Source organism: Camelus dromedarius, chromosome 3, assembly GCF_036321535.1.
Source record: "Camelus dromedarius isolate mCamDro1 chromosome 3, mCamDro1.pat, whole genome shotgun sequence".
Taxonomy (NCBI): Eukaryota; Metazoa; Chordata; class Mammalia; order Artiodactyla; family Camelidae; genus Camelus; species Camelus dromedarius.
Window position 1 is genome coordinate 107,475,480 of NC_087438.1, and position 23,063 is coordinate 107,498,542.

Here is a 23,063-nt window from a genome sequence, read left to right on the forward strand (position 1 = left end):
ACCCCAAGAGAGAATTCCTAGCTAAGTTTTTCCAGAATACGTAACTCACAAAATCATGATCAAAATAAAATAACTGTTTTAAGCTTTTAAATTTGGGAGCAATTTATTCTATGGAAATAAGTAACTTCAAAATTTTCCATGAGTATTTCTTTCCCTCTTTGTAACCAACCTAGGTCAGTTTCCTTTTTTTTGTATTCTAATGTAACTCAATTTCTCTTCCAAGTACCTGTCTCAGTTTGCAAATACACACCATTAGTGTAATTATTTTGTCTCCCCCACTAGACTGGAAGCTTCATTAAAAAAAAAAAAGCTGTGGATGTTTTCGCTTGGTTGTCGTACAGTTAGAAGTGAATTTGGCTGCAAGTAACAAGGTTTTACTACCAATGGCTTAAGCCTGTGGGGGCTTGTTTTCCTCACAAAACATAAAGTGTGGTGGTAGGTGTCTGTTGGTATTAGTTCAGTTGCTCAGTGATACTTTCAAGGACTCAGGCACTTTTTCCACCTCTTTTTGGCTGCACTCAGCATGTTATATTTTCATCTTCGTGTTTGTTCCCTTGCTGTTGCAACATGGATGCCTCATCTCCAGGTATTTTATCTTTATTCAACATCCCTATAAGCAGGAAGTAAAATGATAGAAAAGGGGAGATTTTCTTCTCACTAAAATCTCTCAGGAAGTATCCAGCAGAATTCTTTTTATGTCCCATTGATCAGAACTGAGTCACATGTTACACAGAAAAGAGTCAACATAGCAAGACAGAGGCTGCTACTTTTAGAAGTGCCTGCTTGCAAGGTTGGCCCTTGGCTAGCATCTGGGGATTTGATATTTGACCCATTCACTAACAGATAAGTGTGGTTTATGGCTCTTCAAATGTTTATACAAACAATGTAATTTATGCTGAACACCTGCTTTTCTTCTGAGACTTTGGAGTCTTGGTATGTGCTGAGCAGAGTGTGCTGATATGATCAGCCCCCAGTAAAAACTTACAGTGCCAAGTTCAAATGGACTTCCCTAGGCAAAAACATTGCACATGTTATTGTTTTTTTTTTTCTTTTTAAAATTGAGGTGTAATTGACATACAATATTATATTAGTTTCAGATATACAACATAATAATTTGACGCTTGTATATATTGCAAAATGATCACTACAGTAAGTCTGGTCCAGTAAGATCTAGTCTCTTAGCAACTTTCAGATCTACAATACAGTATAATTAAGAATAGGCGTCATGTTACACATCACATCCCCATGGCTTACTTATTTTATTTGACCCCCTTCACCCGTTTTACCCACTCCTACCCACCCCACCTCTGGCAACCACCTGTCTGTTCTCTGTATCTAAGAGATTGGTTTTTTTTTTAAATTCCACATATAAGTGAGGTCATACAGTATTTGTCTTCCTCTGTCTAATTTAGTTCACTTAGCATAATGACCTCAAGGTCCATCCAGGTTGTCACAAATGTTAAAATTTCTTTCTTTTTTATGGCTGAATAATATTCCGTTGTATGAATACGCCACGTTTTCTTCAGCAGTTCATCCATTCATGGGTGTGTTGTTTGGGTTGTTTCCATATCTTGGCTATTCCACATAATGCTACAATGAACATGGGGGTGCTGATATGTTTTTGAGTTATTTAATGTCTTCCTTTTCTTTGAATAAATTCCCAGCAGTGGGATTGTTGTATCATATGATAGTTCTATTTTTAATTTTTTGAGTTTCCTCCACTGTTTCCCATAGTGGCTGCATCAGTTTACATTCTCACCAGCAGTGTACAAGGGCTCCCTTTTCTGCACATCCTTGCCAATACTTATTTCTTGACTCTGAAAATAGCCATTCTGACAGGTATAAGGTGATATCTCATTGTGGTTTTGATTTGGATTGCCCTGATCGTTAGTGATGTAGAGCAGCTTTTCAGTACTTGTAGGCCATCTGTATGTCTTCCTTGGAAAAATGTGTATTCATATCCTCTGCCCATTTTTAAATTGGATTTTTTTTTTTTTTGCTCTTGAGTTGTATGAGTTTTTTATATATTTTTGTTAGTAACCTGTTATTGGTTACTGGCCTAACTCATTTTATTGTGTTTCACTTTATCACTCTGTCAGATACAGTATTGTTTTTTTTTTTCTTACAAATAGAAGGTTGTTGGCAACCCTGTGTCGAGCAAGTCTGTTGGTGCCATTTTTCCAGTGGCATTTATTCACTACGTGTGTCTGTGTCATATTTTGGTAATTTTCCCAATATTTTAAACTTTCCATTATGATTATATTTGTTATAATGATCTGTTATCAGTGATCTTTGATGTTACTACTATGACTTGCTGAAGGCTCAGATGATGGGTAGAATTTTTTAGCAATGAAGTATTTTAAAATTAAGGTATGTACAGTGGCCACTGGCCAAGCAAGGGCCAAGGCAGGCAGCTCCAGATGTGAGGCCTGAGTGTGCCCTCCCTCTCCCAAACATCCTGCTGCTAGCCCTGAGTTAAGGTTCCACAGCATTGGGCCTGGCAGGGGCCTTGTGAGCCCTGGGCACCTGCAGCTGCCATGGTGGTGAGCTGGCTGAGAATGGCTGGTTCCTGGCACAGCATCACTGGTGCTAGCCCCTGTGCTAGCAGATCATGCCTGCCACCCACAGCAACTTGCACATGGACCACTGCTGCTGCATGGGGGCAGGGTGGGGTGGGGGTGCACCCAGGATGCACCACACCTGGGAGTGGCACAAAATTTCTTTAAAAAGACTTTCAAACAGTATTTATATACTATTTCAAATGGTATTATACTATTGCATACTTAATAGATTACTGTATAGTGTAAACATAACTTTTATTTGCACTGGGAAACCAAAAAATTCATGTGACTTGCTTTATTTCAATATTTGTTTTATTGTCATAGTTTGGGACTGAACACACAATATCTGAAGTACACTGTATATGATGTGCAAATATTTCACCCCGTTCAATGGGTGGCCTTTTCATTCTGTTGTTTTCCTTTTCTGTGCAGAAGCTTTGTAGTTTGATATCATCCCACTTGTTTATTTTTGCTTTTGTTGTCTTTGCTTTTGGTGCCAAATCCAAAGATATCATCACTAAGACTGATGTCAAGAAGACTGACATCTATGTTCTCTTCTTGGAGTTTTAGGTTTCAGGTTTTGCATTCAAGTCTTTAATCCATTTTCAGTTTATGTTTGTGTATTTTGCATGTACTGTAGGAGAGTAGTCCAGTTTCTTTTTTTGCATGTGGCTGTCATGTTTTCCCAACACCATTTATTAAAGAGGCTGTTCTTTCCTTATTGTATATTCTTGGTTCCTTTGTCATAAATTTATATATTTTTCTGAGTTGTCTATTCTGTTCCATTGATCTATGTGTCTGTTTTTACACTACTATCATACATTTTTGATGACTGAAGTCTTGTAATGTAGTTTGAAATCAGGGAGCCTGATGCCTCCAGCTTTGCTCTTCTTTCTCAAGATTACTCTGGCTATTTGGGATGTTTTGTGATTCCATACAAATTTTAGAATTTTTTCCTCTTTCTATGAAAAATGCCACTGGAATTTTGGTAGGAATTGCATTAAATTCTAGATTGATTTGGGTAGTATGAATATTTGAACAATATCAATTCTTTCAAGCCATGAGCACCAAATAGCCTTTCAATTTTTTTGTGTTTTTTTCTTCCATTTCTTTCATCATTGTTTCATAGTTCTCAGCATACAAGTCTTTCACTTCCTCGGTTAAATTATTCCTATGTATTTTATTCTTTTTGATGGGTTTGTTTTCTTAACTTCTCTAATAGTTTATTATTAGTGCATAGAAATGCAACAGATTCCTATATATTGATTTTGTATTCTGCAACTTTGTTGAATTCATTTGTTAGGTCTAACGGTTATTTTGATAGAATTTTTAGAGTTTTCTCTATATAATACCATGTTATTTGCAAATAGTGACAGTTTTACTTCTTCCTTTCCAATTTGGATGTCTTTTATTTATTTTTTCTTGCCTAATTGCTCTGGCTAGGACTTCCAGTACTCTGTTGAATAAAAGTGGTGAGAATGAGCATCCTTGCGCTGCATTTCTTTAATTGCTGGTAAAAAGATCACACTCACAGATCTCCTTACCAGATGGAGATAGCCTAAGAAAGCCTGGACATGGACTTCTCCAGATTCTACCTTGTGTCTTTTCCTCTTGCTAATCCTATTGTGTATCCTTTGCTGTAATAAGCTTTAGCCATGGTTACTTTTAAAGCAGAACATCAAATGTTTGCATGGTCTTTGTGACCCCTGGATCACATGCTCACTTCAAGAATTATAACAATCAAAGAGGAGTGGGAAGACTGCTAAAGACTAGTGTTGACAAAGAACACAATTCATCATTTTGGCCTGGGGAGGAACCTACCCTACCAACCGGACACACAATTGAGGAAAGGGAGGATATGTATGCATGTTGGAGAATGATGTTAAAGCCTAGAACAGTTCCTGGCACATAGAAGGTGTGTAGTACACTTTCTGTAGGACCACATGCTCCACAGATGGGAAGGTTCTTTGTCAGCCTACATGCAGTGGCACAAGGCAAACTTGCTTTATCCGCTAGGAAAATGGGTAAAATAGCATCTACTTCTGTCCCATATGGTGTTGTGTCTGGATCGGATAATTTAGAAGTGCTGTTTAGTTGATTTGGATGGGAGTTTTAGTCTATTTTCTTAAACAATTCCTGCATGAGACCAAAATAATTTCATTTTGAGAATCCTTGCTTTTAGTGTCCTTGTTTTTTCAATAACTTGTTCTTCATGAGGAAAAACAAGGAACTTTCAGGCAGCATTTTCTTCGTGCATTGAGATGCCAGAGAAATTATCCAGCAAAATAGCTAGAGGTGAAGGTCGAGTGCAGCAGGCAACCTAATGCACAGAGGAGAGTGAAGTGGGACCACGCAGGTAGGGACTGCGGGCGGTAGGTACCTGCAACGCCAGAGCACTAAGCGCAGCACACTGTGCTCATTGGAGGTTTGCTTGGCTCTCCCACCAACTTAATTGTCACCTTTGTCAACTTTTTTTTTTTTTTGCTGTATATGAAAGAAAAAGAATATATTATTTCAATTCATAGAATATCAATTCCAAGAATGACCTTAGATTTAAACCAGTCCAAGACTCTAATTTTAAAGGTCCAGAGAGGGGAAAGGAGTTGTCCAATGTCACCGTGGAAATTAGTGTCAGAGCCACCATGAAGAACTATTTCTTCTGACTCTCAGCTACTGTGTTTTCCTTACATGTCAGAGATTACCAATGGCAGAGTGGGTAGTAATAATATTCTGCCAAGTTTATATAAATCCTTATGACTTTTCAAATCCTTGTAATCTTCAGAAATATATCTGTATTTAAATAGTGAGGAAATGAAGATATAGGGTGCTAAAGGGAGTTACTAAGATTCGAGCCTAATTCTTCTAACTCTTGACTTTTTGCTTTTATATGCTACTCTGGGCTCTAGAATTTTAGCATTGATAACAATTATTGTGACTGCTGCTCTCTGGAAGCTTTGGATACATTGAACAGAAAATTACTAAAAGTAGTACATATAGTAGAGATTTCTTTTCTCATCCAGCAGAAGCAAGCAGCCTGGGAATAGGGCAGCTCCAGGGTTGTGAAGGATTTAGTGGCTCAGTGACATCATCACAGACCCAGGTTCCTTCCAGTTTTTGCTCTGCTGCACTCATTCTGTCAGCAGGGTCTTTCTTCAGTCACAGAGTGGCTTAAATTAGCATCATAACCTTAATGACCAAGAGGCTTGCAGGTGTCTCTTTTGTTTACTTACTTATTTTTTTTAGCAAAGAAAATTTCCAAGAAGTTACCCAGAAAAAACTTTCTCAGGTCTCAGTGGCCAAGACTGGATGTCATGCTGGTTTATGCAGTCACTGGCAAACAGAAGAGACTACTGTGCCCTATAGACCCATCAAGATTCGCTCCCTGGGACTATGCATCAAGGTCCGCTGCTGTTGAGAAACATGTGAAGTTAGACGTCCAAGTTCACACAGGTAGAAAGTGATAGAGAAAGGGATGAAGTTCAGGTCTACCTGACTCTACAACCAATGTCCTTAACCACTGTGCAAAACCACCTGCCATTCTTTTGTTCTATGCTCTCTTTCCCATTTGGCAAGTACTACTTGCTAGATTCCCAGCCTGCATGGCTATGCTGCTTTGGCTGGTGACTGCAGGATGGTCTCCTTGCCAGGTCAGTGTCAGCAATCAATCTCCATCTCCTGGGCGTGAAAACCAGCCGATTAGAGCTGTAAGTAGGTGTTGAACAACACACAGGCAGCCAGAGCATCCGTCAGCAATTTTTTTCCCCTGATGGCTGGGCATTAGCAAATATGCTGAGAGAGGCACCCCTGTTCCACTGCTGCGGAGGGTAGGGAGTCTCACCAAGCGTAGATGATTTGAGAAAAGTAGAAAGACAGGGTGTCAGTGCTGAAAGGTCCCTTAGATGTGGTCTAGTCCAGCTCTATCACTGTACTGATGGGAAAACTGGGGACCAGAGAAGGGTAGGATTGCTCAGGATCACACAGAAAATCACTGTTGGATCCAGGAGTAGAGCCTGGATTTATCCCACAGTATTTCAAAGCCTAACTCTGTACCTTTGGTTTGTAATTCCCACTCATGAAATCAGTTTTTTATTGAAATGACTTCTGAAAAACAAAGGCATTTTGGATTATATTGTTCAGTCCCAGTTAGGTGTCTCCTGGCCATATCTTGAGAGAGATAGTCATTAACATGTATTTGCATGGGTTAATTGTTCCAGGCAAAGCCCTGCCAGGTTTCTAGTTAAAGACAGCAGCCACCTGGAGCAAAATCCCACTACTCTCCAACTTCCTTCATCCTTTCCAGCTATTTTAGCCTTTCTGGTTTGATCATTCAGGACAAGTCCTGGTATTGAAAAGTTCTAAAGGCATGTGAATCTTGGAGCCTCAAGATCTAAAAGAGAAAGTTCCCAGCTCGAGAAGAAAAAACTTAATCAGCAGATCAGAGTGCAAGGATTCCTTGTGACATTATGGGATGGCTTGAGAGCCCCATATTTCTAATAACTCATATATATGAGGATTTGAGGGAGTCTTAAGAATGTAAGCAGTATTAATTGAATACCAATAAGAGCCATAATAATAGCAGATGCTGTTTATTGAACACTGCTCTGTGCCGAACACCATGCCAGGTCCTTCATGTGAGTTTTTAACTTTGGACTTCAAAGTACATGACACGCTTATATTTATTTGTTTATGCCTGCCTCTCAAGATTAGAAAGTCTGTTCCATAGTCAAAGGAACCTTTTATTTCTGCTATGTCCTTGGCTCCTGGATCAGTGTCTGTTACATAGTAGGTGCTCAGTTAATATATACTGAATTAATGATGTGACAGTAGACTGATGATATAGATATGTTTGTTCTTCATTTTATAGATATGACACCTGAGGCTTAGAGAGATTAATTTGTCTAAGATAAGTATATCATTTTTCTTTGGCTGCAACTAATGTTGGTTTAAGCAAATGGATTTTTCCCCCTCTAATAACAATTTTGGTGCTACTGTTGATACTGTTAATAGTGATTCCGCTTCAATGATGCCATTAAGGACTCAGGGTCTTCCTAACATTCTTTTCTGCCTCTGATACCTTCAGTATGTGTGCTTTTCTTCTTTATGCTTGAATACTCCTGGTCACAGATGGTTATGACCTGAATGCTTGCTTCAGGCAGCAAATCTGTGTCCAAGGAAGCAGCAAGAGGATGTGGGTAGCCATGTGTATTTCTTTAATGATAAAAAGTAAAAGTCTTCCCAGAGGCCCCTGGCTGAATTCTTCTTACGTCTCATTGGCTAGAGTTATGACTATCCCTAGATGCAAGGGATGCTGGGAAAATGAGTATTGCCTTTTTCTGGCTTTATAGAGGAGACAGGCCAAGGAGATGGCATTAGCAATAGATAAATGCCGGTCAACAAATGCATCTGCTACAGTCAGGCAGATAGTAGTGGTGGAGGTTTCTCCAGTTCCAGGACTGGAGTATAGGTTTCTTTGCCTCCAAAGTCCATGCTTTTATTGATCAAGCATTAGCTAATCTGACTCTTACTCATGATCTCAATGATCAACTTGGGAATGTCTTGTTCTGTTTTGAGTCCTTGTTCTGTTCTGTGTCCTAGTTTCTTTATCTGCAAAATGACAGAATGGGTTAAGAGACATCTGCATTTCCTGCTGGCTATAGGGTTGTAGGATTTTTTTTTTTTAAACATCTCATTCTGGCTGATGGCCACTTTAAAAAGTCTTATTAAAAACCAAATCAGAATCAAAGTACACATCTCAGTGGCGTAATATATTTCCCAGGAGCTAAATGCATAAAGTGGAATTGATTTTTTTTTGGACTTTGTTTTCATAGATGGTGGGGGTGTGTTTATGTGTGTCCCTTTGAGATATCTGATTCAGTTTTAGACGGTGGATGAAGATTGATTTTTGTCTGTTGTGATCTGTAAAGCCCAACTGTTACTGGGTTACTGTTTAAATATTTCTTCCTCCATCTTTCCCTTTTTTAGCTTCCTTAACAGCCTGGTCTATGGACTTTGTATGTTTCAGGGTTTGATTTGACTTCCTATTGCATCTTGTTGTCAGTAATTCCCTCACAGAGCTGAGAACCAGGGGACATGAGTGCTGGTCCCAAATCTAACTAATCAGCTGTGGGAAGCTGAGGAAGCCCCTCTACTTCTCTATGCCTGTGTTTACTCATTTATAAAGAGCATAATGGTTGATATCTTAGAAGTTCCCAGCTCAGATATTTTTGTATCTGCAAGTATGTGAGGACAAGGCAGATTCTGATTAATAAGCAGAACATATTAGCCTTATTTCTTTCATCTTTAAAGTAGTTATAAAGATCAAAAGAAGAAATAGAAAATATTAAATAAATGTGTAAAATTAGAATAATTACTTTTTTTACAATCATTCTTAAAATGCCAGACCAGTCATTATTTTTTTGAAAATAGTTTATTAGGGTGGATTTAGGAAATACAAGGCAATGTATTGGTAACCTTAGCAAAACCTGACACCCAGTGATATGGAAAGAACATTGGATACATAAGCACACCAGTCTGGGCTTATAGCCTAACCCTGTCATGTAACAGCTTTGCGCTTTGGGTCATTTTATTTATCTCCAAGTCCCAGAGTTCCTTTTCCACAAAATTAGGATTAAATATATTCTAATCCCAAGGCAATGGTGAGGATAAAATGAGCAAATTTATGAAAAGTACTCATCTTGGTACATCTAGAACCAAACAAAGGATTTGTCAGTTGTCTATTTTCTGGGTGTAAATTTTCATCTCTGGTGGTAGACATGAAGCCCCATGTATCCTTACTGTATTTGCCATCTGAAGCTTTGGTATTTCTTGTGGAGTGGAATGAGTGACTCTTTAGCAGCCAGGATCCCTAGTTCTATTCTCTTTAGCTTGCAAGATATGCAACACTGGGAACTTCATTTAATTTTTCTAGTCTTCAGTTTGTGCATGTGCAAAATGTTAACACCCATTTCAGAGGACTTTTATTAACGCCCTAGTAATTTGAACATACTCAGTAATCTCTAGAGCATTCTGAAGATACAGAATATCACTTCTGTTTTCTTCAAAGTGGTCCCCTCTTTACCTGTTCGGATTCTTTCTGAACTTCAAGGTCAAAATCATCCCACCTATTGTAGGAAAACTTTCTTCTGCCCCCAACTCTGCAAAATTCCCTGATCACTATTTTTTTCTTCATCTTCACTGCTTAGACTACTCATTTTGTACTTAGCACAGCCACTGTGTAATGTTAGTTATTTCTTCCTGTTTGTAAACACTTCTCTCTAGCTTGATATTGGTAATGATTTCTATACATTATTCTGAATCTTTCAAAGCCTTTATCTGTGCATCTATCTCAGGGAACAATTAAAAACGTGTGTTGGTTGATTGGCTCTCTGTTATTGTTTCATTGTTTATGCTTACCAATTTTCATTCAGGGACAACTTATTTTTATTTAAGATTAATTTATTATTTCTTCAGGATCATAGGTTATATATTCCCATGGCTCAAATTTTTTTTAATCTTTTTTTTATTGAGTTATAGTCATTTTACAATGTTGTGTCAAATTCCAGTGTAGAGCACAATTTTTTGGTTATACATGAACATATGTATATTCATTGTCACATTTTTTTTTTTTGCTATGAGCTACCACAAGATCTTATATATATTTCCCTGTCCTATACAGTATAATCTTGTTCATCTATTCTACATATGCCTTGTCAGTATCTACAAATTTTGAACTCCCAGTCTATCCCTTCCTACTCCCCTCCCCCTTGGCAACCACAAGTTTGTATTCTATGTCTATGAGTCTGTTTTTGTTTTGTATTTATGTTTTGTTTTGTTTTGTTTTTAGATTCCTCATATGAGCTGTCTCATATGGTATTTTTCTTTCTCTTTCTGGCTTACTTCACTTAGAATGACATTCTCCAGGAGCATCCATGTTGCTGCAAATAGTGTTATGCTGTCATTTTTATGGCTGAATAGTATTCCATTGTATAAGTATACCACTTCTTCTTTATCCAGTCATCTGTTGATGGACATTTAGTCTGTTTCCATGTCTTGGCCATTGTAAATAGTGCTGCTATGAACATTGGGGTGCACGTGTCTTTGAAGTAGGGTTCCTTCTGGATATATGCCCAGGAGTGGGATTCCTGGGTCATATGGTAAATCTGTTCCTAGTCTTTTGAGGAATCTCCATACTGTTTTCCACAATGGCTGCACCAAACTGCATTCCCACCAGCAGTGTAGGAGGGTTCCATGGCTCAAAATTTGAAAGGTCAAATGCAAAAATGTGTCTCCCCTCCCTTCCTTGCTCCCTGGATTCCTTCCCTCTGGTTTCATTTCTCTCCCCAGAGGTAACCACTGTTACCAGTTTCTCCATTGTCCTATCCATGGCTGCTCTACCACTTTCCCTTACAATGGTAGGTCTTCCTTATGTGTCTTGTGTTTTTACCTGCTATATCAGGGATAAATTAAATCAGATAAATATCTAGTATCTTCCTTATCAATATAAAAAGAGCAGTCTCTTATTTTTTTGTTATTTTGTGACTTGTTTAAGCAACCACTTTTTTATTAAAAATATTAATATTTGTAGATTCTCATGCAGTTGTTAGAAATAACATAGTTCTTGTGCACTATTTATATAATTTCCCTTAATATTAGCATTTTGTAAAACTATTAGTACAATATCACACCTCAGATGTTGACATTGATACAATTTACTGATCTCATTCAGATTCCCCCAATTTTACCTGTGTTCATTTATGTGTGAGAGAAAGTGTGTGGGCATTTAGTTCTATGCAATTTTATTATGTGTGTAGTTTTGTGTGTCTACTGCCAGTCAAGACATTGAACATTTCTGTCACCACAAGGATGCCTGATAATCACGCCCACCTCCCTCCCACTTCCTCCTGGTCCCTAATTCCTGTCATTCACTAATCTGTTCATTTCTAAATTTTTGTTATTCAAAAAATGTTATATAAATGGAATCATACACTATGTTACCTTTTGAGATTGGCCTTTTCTTATTCAACAACTCCCTGGAGATTCATCTAAGTTCTTTGTATCCGTACTTTGTTCCTTTTTATTACTCAGTATGTATGTATGTATTTATTTATGTTACCTTTATTTTATTTTATTTTAACATTTTTTGATTTATAATAATTTTACAATATTGTGTCAAATACCAGTGTAGAATACAATTTTTCAGTTATACGTGAACATATGTATATATATTCATTGTCACATTTTTTTCTTTGTGAGCTACCATAAGATCTTGTATATATTTCCCTGTGCTATACAGTATGATCTTGTTTATCTATTCTACATATGCCTGTCAGTATCTACAAATTTTGAACTCCCAGTCTGTCCCTTCCTACTCCCATCCCCCTTGGCAACCACAAGTTTGTATTCTATGTCTATGAGTCTGTTTCTGTTTTGTATTTCTGTTTTGTTTGTTTTGGTTTCGTTTGTTTTTGTTTCTTTTCGATTCCACATATGAGCGATCTCATATGGTATTTTTCTTTCTCTTTCTGGCTTACTTCACTTAGAATGACCTTCTCCAGGAGCATCCATGTTGCTGCAAATGTTACGTTGTCAGTTTTTATGGCTGAATAGTATCCCATTGTATAAATATACCACATCTTCTTTATCCAATCATCTGTTAATGGACATTTAGGCTGTTTCCATGTCTTGGCTATTGTAAATAGTGCTGCTGTGAACACTGGGGTGCAGGTGTCATTTTGAAGTAGGGTTCCTTCTGGATATATGCCCAAGAGTGGGATTCCTTGGTCACACAGTAAGTCTATTCCTAGTGAAACTTACAAGCTTCTGCACAGCAAAGGAAACCATAAGTGAAACAAAAAGACAACCTACAGAATGGGAGAAAAATTTTGCAAATGAAACTGACAAAGGCTTGATCTCCAGCATATATAAGCAGCTCATATGACTTAATAAGAAAAAAACAAACAACCCAATCCAAAAATGGGCAGAAGACCTAAACAAGCAATTCTCCAAGGAAGACATACAAATGATCAATAGGTACATGAAAAAATGCTCAATATTACTAATTATCAGAGAAATGAAAATCAAAACTACAATGAGATATGACCACACACCAGTCAGAATGGCCATCATTTAAAAATCCACAAATGACAAATGCTGGAGAGGCTGTGGAGAAAAGGGAACCCTCCTTCCCTGCTGGTGGGAATGCAGTTTGGTGCAGCCACTGTGGAAAACAGTATGGAGATTCCTCAAAAGACTCACTATGTATTTATGTATCTTAGTTTGTTTCACCATTCATCTGCTGGACGTCCGGGCTGTTTTCAAATTTTTATTATTATGCATAAGCTGTTATGAGTATTTATATACAGATTTTTGTGTAAACATGAGTTTTCAATTTTCTGTGATAAATGCCCAAGTGTGTGATTGCTGATTTGTGTGGTAATTGCATGTTTAGTTTTATAAGAAAGTACCAGATTTTTCCACAGTGCCTGTACCATTTTACAATCCCACTTCCTCCCAGCAATGTGCAAGTTTTTCACTTTCTCTGCATCCATACCAGTATTTGGGGTTGTCACTATGTTTTAATTTTAGCCATTCTATTCAATGTGTAATGATATCTCAATATGATTTTAATTTGCTTTCCCCTGATGGCTAATGATATTGAACATCTTTTCTTGTGCCTTTTCTTTTGTATATCCTCTTTGTTGAAATGTCTGTTTATGTCTTTTGCTCATTTTCTAATTGGATTGTTTTATTTTTCTACTGTTAAGTTTTGAGAGTTTTAAAATATATTTTAGATGCCAGTCCTTTGTTGGATATATGACTTGCAAATATTTTCTTCTAGTCTGTGACTTGTATTTCCATTGTCTTTCCATGGATTTTTACGGAGCAAGAGTTTTTAATTTTGATGAGATCCAATTTATCAGTATTTTCTTTTCTGGATGATGCTTTTGGAGTCAAGTCTAAGAACTCTTTGTCCAGCACTAGATCCTAAAGATTTTCTGCTATGTTTTCTTTTAAAGTTTTATAGTTTTACATTTTACATTGAAGTCCATAACCCGTTTTAAGTTAATTTTTGTATAAGATGTGACATTTAAGTTGAGTTTGTTTTGTTTTGTTTTGTTGCTCATTGGGGTCCAATTATTCCACCACCAGTTGTTGAAGATACTGTCTTCTTCCATTGATTTGCTTTTGTACCTTTATCAAAAATCAGTTGCACATACTGGCATGTGCCTATTTATGTGTTTTCTTTTCTGTTGCATTGATCTGTGTGTCTGTCCATCCACCAGTATCTCCATGTCTTGATTATCATAACGTATAGTAAGTCATGAAATCAAGTAGACTGATTTCTTCCACTTTATTCTTTTAAGAAAGATAGTTTTAGCTATCCTGGGGACTGTGGCTTTCCACATGAATTTCAGAGTAAGCTTGGCTATGCATATAAAACATTTGCTGGGCTTTTGTTAGTAACTGCATTACACCTGTAGATCAGTTTAGGGGGAAGTGATATCTTTACTACCTTGAATATTTTCTATGCTCTCCATTCACTTAGGTCTTCTTTGGTATATTTCATCAGCATTGTGTAATTTTCAGCAGACGGGTACTCTGTGCATGTTTAAATTTAAACCTTTCATTTTTCTGGAGTGGTTGTAAATGGTACTGTGTATTTTCCCTAGGTTTATTGATGTATGGTTGGCAAATAAAAATTGTATATATTTAGATTGTACAACGTGATTTTTAAAACTTTGCTCCATGTGCTGATTTAATATATGTATACATTGTGAAAAGATTAATACAGTGGTTCTGTGTTTTAATTTCAATTTCCACAGATTCTTGTTAGTATAAAATGCATTTATTTTTTGAGCTTTGATCTTATATCCTGTAAGCCTGATGAACTTACTTACTGCTGAAAAATTCTAGAACTTATGGTAAGTAGATTCTGTGGCATTTTACACATTAGACAGTCAAGTTACCTGTAAATAGGGCTAATTTTATTTCTTGTTTTCAGTCTGTGTGCCTTTTATTTCTTTTTCTTGACTTACTTCAGTGGTTGGAACTTCCAACACTTTATTGAGTAAGAGTAGTAAGAGTAGACCTCCATACGTTGTTTCTGATCTTAGGAGGAAAACATTCAGTTTTTTAGCCTTAAGTATGATGTTAGCAGAAGGTGACTTCATTTTTTAAAAGACTACTGAAGAATTTATTGTAAGGTTGTACTATAATTACTTCTCCCCTTCTTTATCAGTGGATTTCTATTGCTTTCAACCTTTGGCATTATGATGCTCCTGTGAATGTTCTTGTACATATGTTACTTTTCACATATCCATAAGTGTTTGGGTGGAATAAAATAGAATATGACCCTCTCTTCTGTCCTATTTAGACCCACACCGTAGAAGATCTTGCTTGATTATGTGACCTTAAATATCATACGATGACACCTCCAAATATATATTCCTAGCCTGACCCATGCTCTGAATTCAGATCTTTGTATTTATTTGCCTACTTAATATCTCCATTTGGATGCCTAAATTGCTTCTCAAAATCAACAAGTCTAGGAGTCTCAACTCCTAATTTGCTGAATCCATCCCTCAAAGCCTGTTTTTTTATTTTTGAAGTTTTCTCCATTTTAGTAAATGACATTCCAGCCTTCCGGTGGCTCAGGCCAAAAATCTCATACTCATCCTTGTTGCCTCTGTTTTACTCATGTCCAAACTATCAGTAGATCTGATCAGCACATCCTGTCCCAGCTGTGATCAGTTCATCCTACTCCATGGCTGCCACTCTGGTCCAGACCACCATCCTCTCTTCCCTAGATTCTTGCCATGACCTCCTATCTTGTCTCTCTTTCTGCATTGCTCCCCTACAATCACTTCTCCATACAAGAGGACACGGTAATTCTCTAAAAACATTACGTTATGCACAGCTCTGCTCAGCATGTCCCAGTGGCTTCCCATCTCTCTTAGAGTAAAAGCAAGATCCTCACTCTGGCCTGGAGGCCCTGTATCATCTGATTTGTGACTCCTGCATCCTTTGGGTCCTGCAGCCTCTCTGAGTTATCTCACTTTGCCCTGGCCATGCTGGCTTCATTTCTGTTTCTTAAAATGCCAACTGCGCTCTGACCTTGGAGCATACAGTGTCACCATGCCTGGAACACTTTTTCACAAGGTATCCACATAGCTCATCCCTCATTCCCTTCAGGCATCTCACTTTTCACCTGATTGGAGAGACCTTCCCTGAATACCTTCATCCCAACTTGACACTCTCCCTTCCCTTTAACCTGACTTATTTTTTTATTTTTCCACTTACCCTTTATCATCACCTAAAATATTATATGTTCACTTGTTTGTTTGTTTGATGTGCTTCTCCCATGAGGGAGCACCCTGAGGGAAAAAACCTTGTTTTCTCTGCCGTATCTCCAGCATCTTCAGTGATACACAATAAATATGTGTTGAATGAGTTAATGAATTAACTGCTGGGTAAAATGGTATGTATGTTTAAAATTTGATAGATATTGTCAAATTGCTCTATAAAGAGCTAGTATTAATAATATGTGAGAGAGTTATACTCCCCCGATAATGTATGAGCCTGTTCCTTTTAGTACATAAGCCATTAAGAGTTTATCTTGACTCAGTTTTGTACTGAGAGACAATGAATTCATCCTCCATACATTTATCAGGACTCTAGGATGAGTTTCAGAAACATTCCATATAGTTCTAGTTGTTTTAACAATAAAGAAACTTCAGTAACTGGGCTTTCAAGGTTTGTGTGTTCATATTTCACAGATTATAAGGAGTCTGTCAGAGTGCTTATAGCTTCTGTCTTGTTTACGTTGAAATACCAGTAGAGCTAACTTTATCCTTCCATTAGACTTTCTCCAATCCTAACTCAGAAAGCACAGGAGAACCCGCTTTCTGGTGACTTTTTTTGTTCTTCAGGAAGAATACTAATGTTGTGTTCTTTCCCCAGCAAAGAGCATCTTCTAGGCTCCCTGAATCACTGAGGATGTTTTGCTGAGAGTGGGAGTGGGGATAACAGGTGTGAAGATGACATCATCCCAAGAGTTAGACTAGAGAGTAGGGGCCTCATGGCTTGCTGTTATATTCCCACTGCTGGACCCTTAGTAGGTGCTAAGCCATTGGTGTGACTGCTGTTAACAGTGCTGGATTATGAAGTCGCTTTATGTGATTCCCAAACATCACCCCTTTTTTGAACAGAGTCTCGAGAGGGTGCCTCAGGAAAGAGGAAAGCAAAACTTGTCCATGGATATGTTTCCCGTAGTGTGTAACTTCAGTATTCATATGTTACACAGGTTTCTTAGCAGCAGGGGATTTTGGAAAGCCTCTTCAGAGACTCTTGGTTGTGAATATGCCTTGTGAATACCTAAGAGGGGAACATACTGCATGATGTTTGCCGATTTATAGAAACCAGTCTTTTATTCCCAAAAGTCCATCATGGGCTTGGGGTTCCAGGGAACAGGGCTTCAGGAAGACTGGCCTAAGGCCCTTTATCTTGCATAAGCACTTGAAGACAGATAATCTCTTATTCTGGACCTGATTCTTTACCAGAGTTTCAGTTCAGAGCTTTCATCTTCAGAGAGAATATTGACATTTTGCTTTGATTTTCAGGACAAAATGCAAAGGACCATCCCTAGAAGGCCCATGATTTATTTAGAACGTTTGGAGTAGTGAAACATCTTCAGAAGGTCTGAGTTACTCAGTTCTGTGGGTTATGTGATCTTCTAATTAGCTGTCCTTCTTAATTCATTTCTCCCTGGTTGGCGCAGCCAGACAAGATACATGTTGGGCAGAAACTGTCCAGGTGAGATCAGCAGAAAAAAGGAAGGAGCTGGAAGCAGCTAATGAAACCCTGGAATTTTCACTTTATACTCATTTTCCTTTCCTCTTTCGTGTTCCAGGTACTGACACCCGAAGGATAATAGGAGTTGATTCAAATGTGGAGCTGCCACCGAGGTGAAAAAGACCAGGAGAACTGTCCCGACAAAAGGTAGCAATGTTCAGAAGGCATGGGCTTATTTCCAGCTGGAGAAATCAGGGACTGCTTCAAGCAGAAGGTGGCCACTAATTTAAAATGTCCATTTGGGAGGAGTTAATATTGATTGAAATTATTGGGGGCAACATGACTATCAAATTTTAAATGTACAGATCCTACTGAAGGATTCCATAGAGTTCCATAGCAACTTCCCACGTAGGAATTACCATATGGAAGTCCTCACACAAGAAGGGAAATGGGTATTTACCGATAATGAATTATGAGATATCCAAATAATAAATTACTGTATAGTCAGGAAGAAGAATACACTACCTCTATGCATACTGCTGTGAAAATATGTCCATTATACATTCCATATGAAAATTCAAGACATCGTACATTTTGTGTAGATGCCAAAAAAAAATTAATAGCTTATCATATAGAATAGAGACTAGAATAGAGACATAGAATGTAAATTAAGCTGCTAACAGTATTTGAGGGGAGTGAGAAACTAGGAAAATCTCATGCTCTACTTTATATTTTTCCATAATACTTATTTTTGTAATAAGCACATATTGTCTTTGTAGTTAGAAAATAATGATATAGATTTTTTTAAAGTACAGTTTCTGATTAGTTTGTGTGGCATATTCTCTTTTCTCATTTCTCAAGAGACTTAAAGGAGCATGGGAATTCCAAAACACACTGTCCCATCCTTTTTTCTCCTTCACTATTCCTACTTTTTCCGGTCCTCACCTCACTGTCTAGAGCCTTACTTCGGCCTCACCTACTCTCTGTCACGGACCTTCTCTGTCCCTTCCAACCCTCTCAAGCCCCCATTATATAGCCCATCTGTCCCCATTTTATGCTGGCTTTGTTTCTCTGTATCTTTCCCATGTAAGTGCACACAGACTACTGAGGTTTCAAATATTTTCTCTAGCACTGTGACCAATAGACCATTTTATGGGTGAACAGAAGGGACATCATTTCTGGCATATTCTGCTCTACAAATGCATCTACTTTGTGGCATGGGCCTCTATTTTTTCCCATTTATAAAATGATAGAATAGTATTAAATAACCTCTCAGGATCTTTCCCAAGCTAATATTCTATGATTGCTTAAGAAAATACGATCATTTACTACTTTAAGGTTGTCTGGCTTTGTGCTACTCTTAACTGCTAGAGTGGGAGAAACTTTTTATTGTATTTCTTAAAAAACATGCTGACAGTGAGGCAGCTGGAAGTCAGAAAATTCCAAGTTTTAGCTGTGACCTACCTCATTTGGTGGCCTTGCGCTGTTCACTTTACTTCCTTGGGTCTCAGTTTTCTCAGCCCAATAGTGGGAGCTCCTGTCTGTCTCTATCCTTATCTCTATAAGGAGATATTTCAGGATGAATGTGGATACTGACCTCGCTTTCATCACACAGATGTGCTAAGAATCAAATGGGCAAAGGGATATATAAGTGCTTTTATCCCTGTAGAGCAGTGTCTCAACCTTGGCACCATTGCCATTTGGGGCCAGATAATTCTTTGTTGGAGACTGTCCTGCGTATTGGAGGCCGTTCATCAGCATCCTTAGCCTCTACTTACTAGATGCTAGCAACCTCCTCTCCCCAGTTGTGACAACTAAAAATGTTTCCCAATGTTGCCAAATGTCCCCTGAGGGTGCAGATCGACCCTGATTTGAGAGTTACTGATATAGAGTCATATTTTGACTTACAGCGTCGTTGATTATATAACTACTCTGAGAGGAAGCAAATGAAAAGAAGAAAAAAATCACGTAAGTAGAATTCCAGAGAGTGCCAGTGATGACTCCAGTGAGGAACAGAAGATAATACACGAGTGAAGATAGTGCCAAATACAGCATCATTTCTGAGCAGTCATATTTCCTGTGGGAACAATCTGTACCCTCAAGAAAGATGGGGACATCAATCTTGTTGAGGAACCCTCCCACCACAGCACAGGAGATTCGGGACTATAGTTCTTGCCAACTGCTGGTTATATGTGGTGATTGGAGGGAAATCTCAAAGAAACAGGAAGGACACAGCTTATTCTACAAGGTCAGAGACATACAGAATTTCATGGATAATAGAAAGCATTTAGTCAAATCTCCCATTCAAGTGCTACACTGCTCTGTGTAGTATTCTCAATTTTACTAGCTATTTGACCTTGAGCAACATCCTCTGAGCATTTGTTTCCCTCTTTCCTCTTTGATTCCAAAAGAATCTTCAATTTGTCCAATTCCTTAATAATATAGTAACAGTTGTGAGTAAGATTAATCATTGTTCCCCTGCACTTTGTATGCAGTGCCTCAGGCATATAGCGCCCTATGTAGCAGTATATCTTGTTATTGTCTCATTTTATAGATGACGAAATTGGGGCTAAAGAGAAGCTTTACCCAGCTCTCCCTGTCTCCAGAGCCCACACTCTTGCCCACCACTCCAAGTGTCACTGCTTTACAGTAAAGGACTTAACACACAACATAGTACCCTGTTTGGTTGTTCATCCCTTTGTGCCGTATGCTAGACTGTGAGGAATTTGAATGATCTCTACACCTGCTCCCAGGCTCCAAGGGCTACAACACATGCATTGTACTATTCTGGAACTGCTATGCCTCAATCTTAAGGAATAAAGAGCTCACGGTGGAATTTGAGACACCGGGACCCAGTAGGGCAGCAGGAGTGTGTATAAAGAGCCTGAATGAATCAGAAATGGTGGTCATTCCAGACAGCAAGTGACTAAAAGCTTTTGATAGATATATAAACTAGGATTAAGTAGAAATGGAGAAATAATTTTTCCAGTGCCTTGGATTTTGAAGTAAGAAAGCACAGGAGGGTTAAGTACTTGTTTATGCTCACCCAGTGTGTTGGTAGCAAAACAGTGTTGAGACTGGGCTCTGGGTCCCAGTCCTGTTTCCTGCCATTATCAGTGGGATGCTATTTAGGTTGAAGGATCAGGATGTAGCCTCTGGAAACGTGTTACTTGAGCTGTGAACTGAGATTAGAGGAGAGATACTTAACCTCCATGACCCTCCTTTTCCTTATCTGCAATGGGAATCACAGGAGTTCCTACCTCTAAGGGTAGCTATGAGGAGTAAATGAGATCAAGTGCAAAAAACCCTTAGCACAGTGCCTGTCACATAGTAAAGGACTCAACAAATGCTAGCAATTATTAGTATTTTTAAAGACTTTTAAGAGATTTCTAGCTTTATGTTTTGATGATTTTTCTTAGAATGCAACATATTTATTTTTAAACTCTACATATAATAAAATTTTTCCTTTTTTTTTTGCATATACTTACTGAGTTTTGGCAAATTCACACAGTCATGTAACCATCGCTACAAACAAGATACAAAATAGTTTCATCACTCCAAGAAATTCCCACCTTTTTCCCTTTCTAGTTAACCCCTGTGTCTACTCCTAGACATGGTAAAAAATGATCTATTTCTGTTCCTGTAAATGTGTCTTTTTCAGAATATCATTTAACTGGAACCATACATTTTGTAGTCTCTGAGACTGCCTCCTTTCTCTTAGCATAATACATGAGATTTATCCATGTTGTTTTATATCTATATCTGTATCTATATCTATATCATTGTTTCATTTCTGCTTATTGCTGAATAGTATTCTGTTGTGCAGATATAGCACAGTTTGTTTATCCATTCACCACCAGCTGAAGGACATTTTGTTATTTGCAATATATGGAGCAATTATGATAACGATGCTATAAACATAGGGTATTAGGTAAATATAAACTGTCATTTCTTTTGGGTAAATAACTAGGAGTGTGATTGCTGGGTCATAGAATAAATACATGTTTATGGGAGACTGACAGACTGTTTCCCAAAGTGACTGTAATCTTTTACATTCCCATCTGTAATATATGAGAATTGCAGTTTCTCCACTTCTTCCCAATACTTGGTATGGCCAGTCTTTTAACTGTTAGGTGTTTAAGTAGATATGTCATGATATCTCATTGGAGTTGTAATTTGAATTTCCCTAATGACAGATGTTGTTGAGCATCTTTTCATGTGTGTATTTGCCACAACTTTATCTTTGGTGGAGTGTCTTTTCCAGTCTTTTGCTCATTTTTTAAAAATTGGGTAATTTGTTTACTTAGAATCAATCTTGAAAATTATTTATCCATTTTGGTTACAAGTATTTTGTCAGATAGGTGTTATATTAATATTTTCTCCTAGTAATGGTTTATCTTTTCATTCTTTGAACTGTGTCTTTTGTAGAGTAGAAGTTTTGGATTTTGATGACATCCAATTCATCAGTTTTTCTTTTATAGATCATGTTTTAGGTGTTGTGTGTAATAAATCTTCACTTTCTCTAAAATCACAGAGATTTTTTCCCCCAATGTTTTCTTCAAGAAGTTTTATAGTGTTAAGTTTAAGATTTAGGTCTATAATCCATGCTGAGTAAATTTTTATATCAAATGTGAGGTATAGGTTGAGGGGTTTTTTTGGATGTATGGATATCTACTAACTTTGTGACGCTAGTTACATGTAAACAGTGGATGCTGCTGCTGTGGCTGGCATATCACATAACAGTATCTTAAGAATATGGATAACTTCTATTACCATGATTATCATTATAATTATGATCATCCATCTGTCCATCCATAGTTCTTTCTTCAATAAATGAGTATCTACTGACAGTCACTATCATAGGTAAAAAGTTGCCAACATTATTGACTATGATGTCAAACAACCCACGCTCCTTAAGTAGGGCAGTTATGGGGGTGCACAAATTTGTAGTGATGATGCCAGATGCCATGTCTGTTTGTCAGCCTGATGAGGAATTAATTTCTTGGGTCTAAGAAGGGAGGAAACTTGAAACCTGACGAAGTCAATTTTCTTAATTTCATAGCTCACTTCAGATCCTAGGGACAGAAATAATCAGGTTTTAATTGAGCAAAACCATATCCAGGGACTTTGAGAATATCTTGTAAACAATTTTGCCAGTGGACCAAGTGTCCAGTGACAGAGTTCTAGGAAGAAATTATTTGTTTATCTCACTTTCTTTCCCTTATTACTAATATATTATCTTATCTCTCTGTGTGAACATCTATCAATACAACTTTCCCACAGATAATTTAGAAAATCTACCTGAAATCTTGACATCAATTTCTTTCCATGTATGGAATAGTAGGAAGCACATGGGAATGAATCCATGGTCCGTCTCTATAGCCAAAATGTATGGTGCATGATTTTATTTGTTTTTACCACAATTCTTTTAGCTGCAAAAGTAAAATATTGTACTAACATTTTAGGGTTTATTACCTCGCAGGGTTATCTTCACTGGGCAGTGAAGAAATTAAGATGATGACTCTAGAGTATAATGTACAAATAGGGTGGGTGGGATACTTTCCATGGCATTAATTCGTGTAATAACACCACACATGTGAGTAATTCCTATATTCCAGGCACTCTACTAGGCTTTTGAGATATAGTGGTGAGTTCAAAACAAATATAATCCTTGCCTATAGGGAGCTTGTGGTTTAGTGGGGAGAATGAGAC

General features: G+C 37.7%; 1 long non-coding RNA gene across 1 annotated transcript in view; it reads left to right on the forward strand.

Moving 5' to 3' along the window:
* LOC135321024 (uncharacterized) overlaps positions 1 to 23,063 on the forward strand; it is a 303,283-nt gene that overhangs the window by 206,061 nt on the left and 74,159 nt on the right. Inside the window, exon 3 of the long non-coding RNA XR_010380405.1 lies at positions 17,470 to 17,558. This is a non-coding gene — a long non-coding RNA (uncharacterized LOC135321024). The remainder of the gene's footprint in view (positions 1 to 17,469; positions 17,559 to 23,063) is intronic.